Genomic DNA, 7,610 nt, shown 5'->3' with positions numbered 1-7,610 from the left:
ACATTGGATTGATGACCTCTCCTGTCAAAAGAACAGTTATCACTTGATGTGACCAGAAAGCAGTGCATCATTTTCCTAAGTTCCCTCTCCACAAAGACTGATGACATAAGAAGTATCCTGGAAAAGGACTTGTTCTCTGTGGGCAATCCTATAGAAAGGCAGCTACATTTAAGTACCGAACATGCAGAGGAGCTATAAAAATGTAGAGGCGTGATCCTGCTCCTTGCCTGTGCACATTACGTATCCTCCTGCTGCCCGCCAGCTGCCATCAGTCTGAAGGGGCCTACACATGTGCAGAGATATGCTCATGGGGCTGCCTCTGTGAGAATGGGAAAACTTGGTTGCCAATCATGCACCAGGCAGCATAGGTTTCCTTCAGGCTGATGCTCATTATGCAACAAAGAGCAAGGTACAGGTGACATGCACATCAATGTCTGGCCTAATTGACCTGGGTAGCCCCTTTATGTGTCTGTTACCCACAGGTGACAAACACCTGAATAGGACAAGGCAGAACTATGCTTTTGCTGGTCTTGTTTGCCAGCTTCATAATCTTGAAGATGACCTGTGTTGACTGAAGTCCCCTGTTGCCTATTACAATCAGGATTTGATGCATCGATGTGGAGATTATACGATGTCCTAAATGCAAGGTGACTGGGTCTCGCCGGATATCGTTGTTGCCCTTCTCTTTTCATGGGCATAATAAAAGAGAAGGAGAGTAAGTTGTAAAGGCTACTGAAATCAACAAGGCCTCCCCTAAGATATTTAGAGGGGTGTATAAAAGGAGAGTCCAACCCAGAATCCTAATAATATGCTTCCAATTAGTTTATGTTGTGCGCATACCACAACAGTAATTTAGCAAAATGTTTTGTTTCTTCCATCGAAGAAATGTTGTAATACTACTCAGAGCAGTTACAGAATCACAAAAGGCTCTAGTTTGCGTGGCTATTAATGGAAAATTTGAGGCCATGGAAACATTTATTCTCCATCCTGTATGTCAATGATATTTACCATTTGCCAATTCACTGACATTTTCAACAATTACTATACATGCCAGTAAATACCAAACAGCACAAACTGCATGCAGAAAAACAAGATTAGAGTTTGGTGGTGGGAGAGGTTTTCCTTATGAGCCCGTGAGATTACCCTCAAATATAAATGCTTTCTAGAAAGTCATTTTTGTTGGCGCTTTGAAATCAGGCAAACCTGATTATTGATTGGTCATTTAATTTCTATGCTATAAAATGGTAAATGGGCCCCTGATCATCAGGTCCAGTCGTGTCCGACTCTGGGGTTGCGGCGCTCATCTTGCTCTATAGGCCGAGGGAGCCGGCGTTTGTCCGCAGACAAATATTTTATCTTATATTTTGGAAATGTAGATCCAGTGGTTTTTTCCTTTAATTTTTTTTTGGGGGGGGCCAAGAGAGTCGGGCCCTAAGTTATAGCTTAGAATCATAGAATCATAGAGTTGGAAGAGACCACAAGGGCCATCCAGTCCAACCCCCTGCCAAGCAGGAAACACCATCAAAGCATTCCTGACATATGGCTGTCAAGCCTCTGCTTAAAGACCTCCAAAGAAGGAGACTCCACCACACTCCTTGGCAGCAAATTCCACTGTCGAACAGCTCTTACTGTCAGGAAGTTCTTCCTGATGTTTAGGTGGAATCTTATTTCTTGTAGCTTATTTCTTGTTTAGCTTATACGTAAATCCGGCACTGGACACCATCCTAGTTTCTTACTCTAGACTTGCTCTAGAGCAGGCATGTCAAACCTGCGGCCCTCCAGATGTTTTGCCCTACAACTCCCATGATCCCTAGCTAGCAGGACCAGTGGTTGGGGAAGATGGGAATTGTAGTCCAAAACATCTGGAGGGCCGCAGGTTTGACATGCCTGCTCTAGAGGGTTACCTTCACCTGCAAATTTCATCCACTTCTGTGGAAATAGTGAAAAAAGGGTGAGAAACCATAGCTGACTTTAGGTTCTCCATTGCAGTCATTGGGGGCAAAACAGATAATCAGATTTAACAGATTAGATTCTGATCTGAATAATAAATCAAATTGAACAACACTGAGCAGACCCAAAACAAATTTGGGCCTGCTTCCAAATGCTACCAGTACTGGGAGAATCTTGCAGTTGTTGTGACACATATCAAGTTTTTACTCTGTATATTCTCTAGTTGTGGGGAAAGGCATATATGATGTCCTAAAATATAATTGGCAAAGCAAAACCAAACCAGATCAGAAGGAAGTTATCTTGGATGACATGGTAATGGGTAAACATTGCTCTGACTTCTTTGATGGCATAAATCAGCCTGGTCTACCCATTAGAGCCAGCAGCAAAGAAGTTAGCTTTCATAAACGTGGGTTGATTTAACAGGAGATACAACAACGTGCCTTGGTGCTGAGTCAACGGTGAAGGGCCTTCTTTCCATGTGCATTAGTTTTGCAACCATAGCAACTATGTATGTATGAAATGAGGGAACTCTTAAAATAGCTCCATGCTCCAAGTTGGAAAGAGCTAAAAGCAGACATGTGTGGTCAGGAGAGACAACCTTCCTAGGCTGAGCTATTCTGCCAGAGCGTTTATTGGTTGGCTGTTAGGACTGGGAATCCCACACTGACTTGACCAATGGGGTAAAATAACGGGCAGCTGGAGAGAAGCCTGGAATCCTTTCAAAATCACAGCGGGAAGTTTGAAGAAATGAACAAAGTTGTATATTGCTTATTATTCAACGGTGCTGCTGTTTTATTACCTTCTTGACATGGATTTGGATCCAGGTTTTGCCTTCCGCAGATGGAAATGTTCCTTTCACCCATGGAAGACCTTTGATCTAGCAGGGGATCCTGCTGGCGGGCGGGTGGGGAAGTAACTTTTGCCAGTTCACAGCTCTTCTTGCAGCCCTCAGCCCTCTGATACAGTATTAGAGCATCCAGTATTACTGCATCCAGGCAATACAATTTGATCATTCACTCTGAATACTTGCTTCTGCTCAGCCTTTACTCCATTCTCATCTCCAGTAGGTTCTACAATTCTCATTCCATCTCTTTTCCTGTCTGCAGTTACTTGTCTGCCTGGAATGGATTTAAGAGATATGGAACTTTGGCACTGTCCACTGGCAGTCCTATTGCTGCCATTTCCTTCCTGGCAGACCTAATTCTCCCAATGCAGATGACACATGCTGATTCCCTCTTGCTAGAGGGTTAAAAGTTTACCTCCGCAGAGTGACTCCTGATAATTCACGACAGGTAAGCTGGAAAAAGAATATGCCCCGAGTGATACCTGTCTATCTCTCCTGCAAGGGAGAAGACAGCAACTTCTCCCTAACTAATTTATTCTGGAACAGATGCTTAAAATGTAATACAAGCCCATCTTTTTTAGCCAAGCAGTACCATTCAGGGACGCGGGTGGCGCTGTGGGTTAAACCACAGAAGCTAGGGCTTGCCGATCAGAAGGTCGGTGGTTCGAATCCCCGCGACGGGGTGAACTCCCATTGCTCGGTCCCAGCTCCTGCCAACCTAGCAGTTCGAAAGCACGTCAAAGTGCAAGTGGATAAATAGGTACTGCTACAGCTGGAGGGTAAACGGCGTTTCCGTGTGCTGCTCTGGTTTGCCAGAAGCGGCTTTGTCATGCTGGCCACATGACCTGGAAGCTGTACGCCGGCTCCCTCGGCCAGTAAAGCGAGATGAGCGCCGCAACCCCAGAGTCGGTCACGACTGGACCTAATGGTCAGGGGTCCCTTTACCTTTACCGTTCAGCTATTGCTTGAACCTGATCAAAATAATTTTATATCTCTCAATGAAATGCAGAGCAATCTCAAGTGGGCTTGGAGAGAAGCAGAAAGGTGGATCCACAGCTGCATCCCATCTCATACCAGTCAGGCTGGGAGATGTAGGTGGTTTGCCCTTATATTCCTGCTATACTAGCTCCAGACTGGTGAGCCCCTTGGGAGATCTGTGGAGCTTTTGATTCTGCCCTGGAACACCTGAAAGCACCTGTTCTCAGGGTGTTTCACTTGCTATCACCTACAGCAGCTTTCTGCCTGACTGCCCAGGCATAGCTGGTTTCTCTTTTACAGTGGACCCCCCCCCATCCAATCAGCAGTGCTTTCAGCGCCCCCATCCCACCCCCATATGTCAACATTGTGTCTGTAGGCTTGTGCTCTTATGCATTCTTATTTATCACAGCTGGGCCAAAAAGATGGAAACATGAGCATTATCATTGTAAGAAAAGTCAGGAAGCTTTTCATATTATTTTTCTTTTATCTTGTTAGGAAGATTTGTTTCTCCATTTCCCCCCAGTCACATAATAAGTCATTATTCTCAAATTTTATTGAAAGCTATTATTAGTTTCCCTTTTGTTCTCCTCTGTTACAAATCAGAACCATTATGTCTAACTAAAAATAAAACATTCCCCAGTGCTGGATTTTTTTTATTTTTTAAAAAAGCTATAAGCAACATATGTGTCAGAATGCACAGCTGTTTCATATGTGAGAGCTCCAGAATATATAATGTTCCAGTTCTTTAAGGATGAGATAGGTATCAAGCAGAGATGCGAGAGATTTTTTCCATATACGACAGACCTTGAACGTCATCTTTGACGTATTCTACAAGTCTGAACCCAGTTCTTTCCAAACAATCTTGAAGTGGTGGAATATGTTTCGTATTCCAGGGCCTGCACCAAATAAACTTGAAAGAACATAACAGATACATTGTCTCAGATCATCAGAGGTCCTATTTGATAAAAATGTCACCTTGGACAATGGTCCAAATGGTGCTTCATATTAACAGACACTCCAATTCCCCTATTTTCCAGGGACAGTGCTGGTTTTACAGCCATCCCACTGTCTGATTTGATCCCAGAATGTCCTGCTTTTCCTTAGGACATCCCTATTTTCATCAGAGAAATGTTGGAGGGTGTGGAGTTATGCGACCCCCTGAGCCAACAAGGTAAGTAACTATACAATCTTCAGCATACATCTGAAGACGGCCCTGCATAGCAAATCTTTGGAATATTTTATTGCTTAGAATGTTTTTATAAATGTTGAAAGCTAACTATGGTAGAGTGGCTGGGGCAACACAGTCAGATGGGTGGGGGTGTAACAAAGATGATGAAGATGGTGGAATAAGAAACGTTGGGGGGTATGTATTAATTACAGAAGTGCCAACTTGAATAAAATATGTGGGGTCACAGATATGCCCCACCCTACATAATTGATCACACGACACAGTGCACACACACCGTTTGAATGGCAATGCCCATCAACTTGTGGGGGGAGGGGCGCTGATGGCAAGGCATCATGCCTTCTGAGGGACCCCTGCAGAGCATGTATGTCTTCGGCAGGAAAGGAACCGCCACTGCAGTTGCACACTGCAAAAGAGGAAAAGGTGTGGGGAGGGTGTTAAAAGCTGGTTGCTGTCACAGTGTGGCTACTGGGCCCAGTTGATGCTGCCAGGGTGAACTAAACAACTCCTGGGCCAAACCATGGCTGTGACAAGAAGATGACTAGAATGGTCTATGTACGAACCTGTTGCATGGAACCATGTGACACAGATCCTTCCTCTATGGTGCAAAGGCCACAGCATCCTAAAAAAGGGGGTGTCCACGGTGTCCACCCATTCCCTATTAGGCAGAAGTGACCAATCAGAACCTACTCTCCCTACTGGATTGCTTCCTCCCTGCTATGGGCTGGAGCAACTTCACCCATGTCTGAAGGATTGCATTTGAGGATTGCAACAGTGTAATCTTTTTTCCCCTCATGGATCTATCTATATCTATCTATCTATCTATCTATCTATCTATCTATCTATCTATCTATCTATCTATCTATCTATCATCTATATCTATCTATCTATCTATCTATCTATCTATCTATCTATCTAATCATAGATAGATAGCAAGGGGTTGGACTGGATGGCCCTTGTGGTCTCTTCCAACTCTATGATTCTATGATCTATCTATTTATTGCTGTCCTAGGCTCGTTTGGGAGGATATAAATCCAATAAATAAACAGATAAGATCTGAGAAGTCACCAGAAGTAGACTGCCCTTTGCTTGTTTTTTTAGGATTTTGGAGAAATCTGTGCCATTGTAACTATACCTTCTTAATTCAATGACAGCAAGGAAGTGGGTCATTTCAGCCACATCCCCAAACGGCATTTTTTTTTTTAAAAAAAAATCCATTTTGCAACCAAAACACTATCTGCAAATGGAATATTTCAAGGGTTTGGCAGGCAAAACATGAAGGGCACCATCTGGCCAAAATTAAGCACTTTTAAAAGTCTTGTTGGTTTGTGGGAAAGATTTAAGCATGCACCCAAGTGTGTTTAACATAATAAGCATGCAACTAATAAAAACGTAAGGCTGAGATTTCCCAGTTAATGTAAGCTAATTTGACAACTCCAATCATATATATTTTTTTAACAGCTTCAGTTTAAAATACAATTCAAAAGTAAATGGCAAGGCACATAGTTGACAATTGCTTTTATATCTTTCATCTGCAATGTGTTTGCTCAGTCTTTTTCAGAATGAATCCATTCTTGGCTTCTCTCTATGCCCTGCCGAAGGAGCAAGTGGCTGAGATGTGTAATATGCTGCATGTACATTCCTTCCTTCCATGGTTCAACAGGAATCTTTTCAGCAAGAACGAATTGCAGCTGCTGGTCAAGTTTATATATATATATACTTTAGATAAGATCAGCTAATGAATTTTCTTGGGCACCAGCAATAACACATTTATTCTGCCCCTCTGGGAAGGCTACAGGCATTTTCAAATGTTTTTCCCATTGGGAACATAAACACTGATCCTTGTCATGTGTTGAGGAAATGCTAATTCTTTCCATAATGACCAGCCATGAGGAAAAGACTGCCGGGGTGGGGGTGGGGGGGAGGGAGGTGTATGGTTTTAGAAAGTGTGAATTAGGTAGATTCACATTAAAATACATTCTAAAATGAACTCCTGTCTTGACTTGTCTCTGATTCTTTCCAAAAGAGAGGCTAATTTCACATATTCTGTCAATTTGAGTAACCATTCAACTTTAGTAGGGAGTTTATCATTTTTCCAATATGTTGCAATAAGCACCCTCGCAGCCGCGGTTGCATACAAATAAAAAATAATAATTATACCCTTGGGGATGTCCATGCCTGTAATACCAAAAATGAATGCTTCAGGTTTATTAGGGAAATTTACCTTTAACATTATTTTTAGTTCTGAGTGTATGTCATTCCAGAACGCTTTGACCTTTCTGCAGGTCCACCCAAAATGAAACATGGTACCTCCTGTCTCACCGCATCTCCAGCATACATCTGGTATGTTTTTGTAGATCTTGGAGAGTTTGTTTGGCGTCAGGTACCAATGGTATAAGGGGCGTGGGTGGCACTGTGGGTTAAACCACAGAGCCTAGGGCTTGCCGACCCGAAGGTCGGCAGTTCGAATCCCCACGACGGAGTGAGCTCCCATTGCTCGGTCCCTGCTCCTGCCAACCTAGCAGTTCAAAAGCACATCAAAGTGCAAGTAGATAAATTGGTACCGCCCCGGCGGGAAGGCAAATGGCGTTTCCCTGCACTGCTCTGGTTTGCCAGAAGTGGCTTAGTCATGCCGGCCACATGACCTGGAAA

The sequence above is a fragment of the Zootoca vivipara genome, chromosome 2, assembly GCF_965207765.1.
Source record: "Zootoca vivipara chromosome 2, rZooViv2.hap1.1, whole genome shotgun sequence".
NCBI classification, from domain to species: Eukaryota; Metazoa; Chordata; class Lepidosauria; order Squamata; family Lacertidae; genus Zootoca; species Zootoca vivipara.
The sequence above is the reverse complement of the archived record's forward strand: the minus strand, read 5'-3'. Positions refer to the sequence as shown.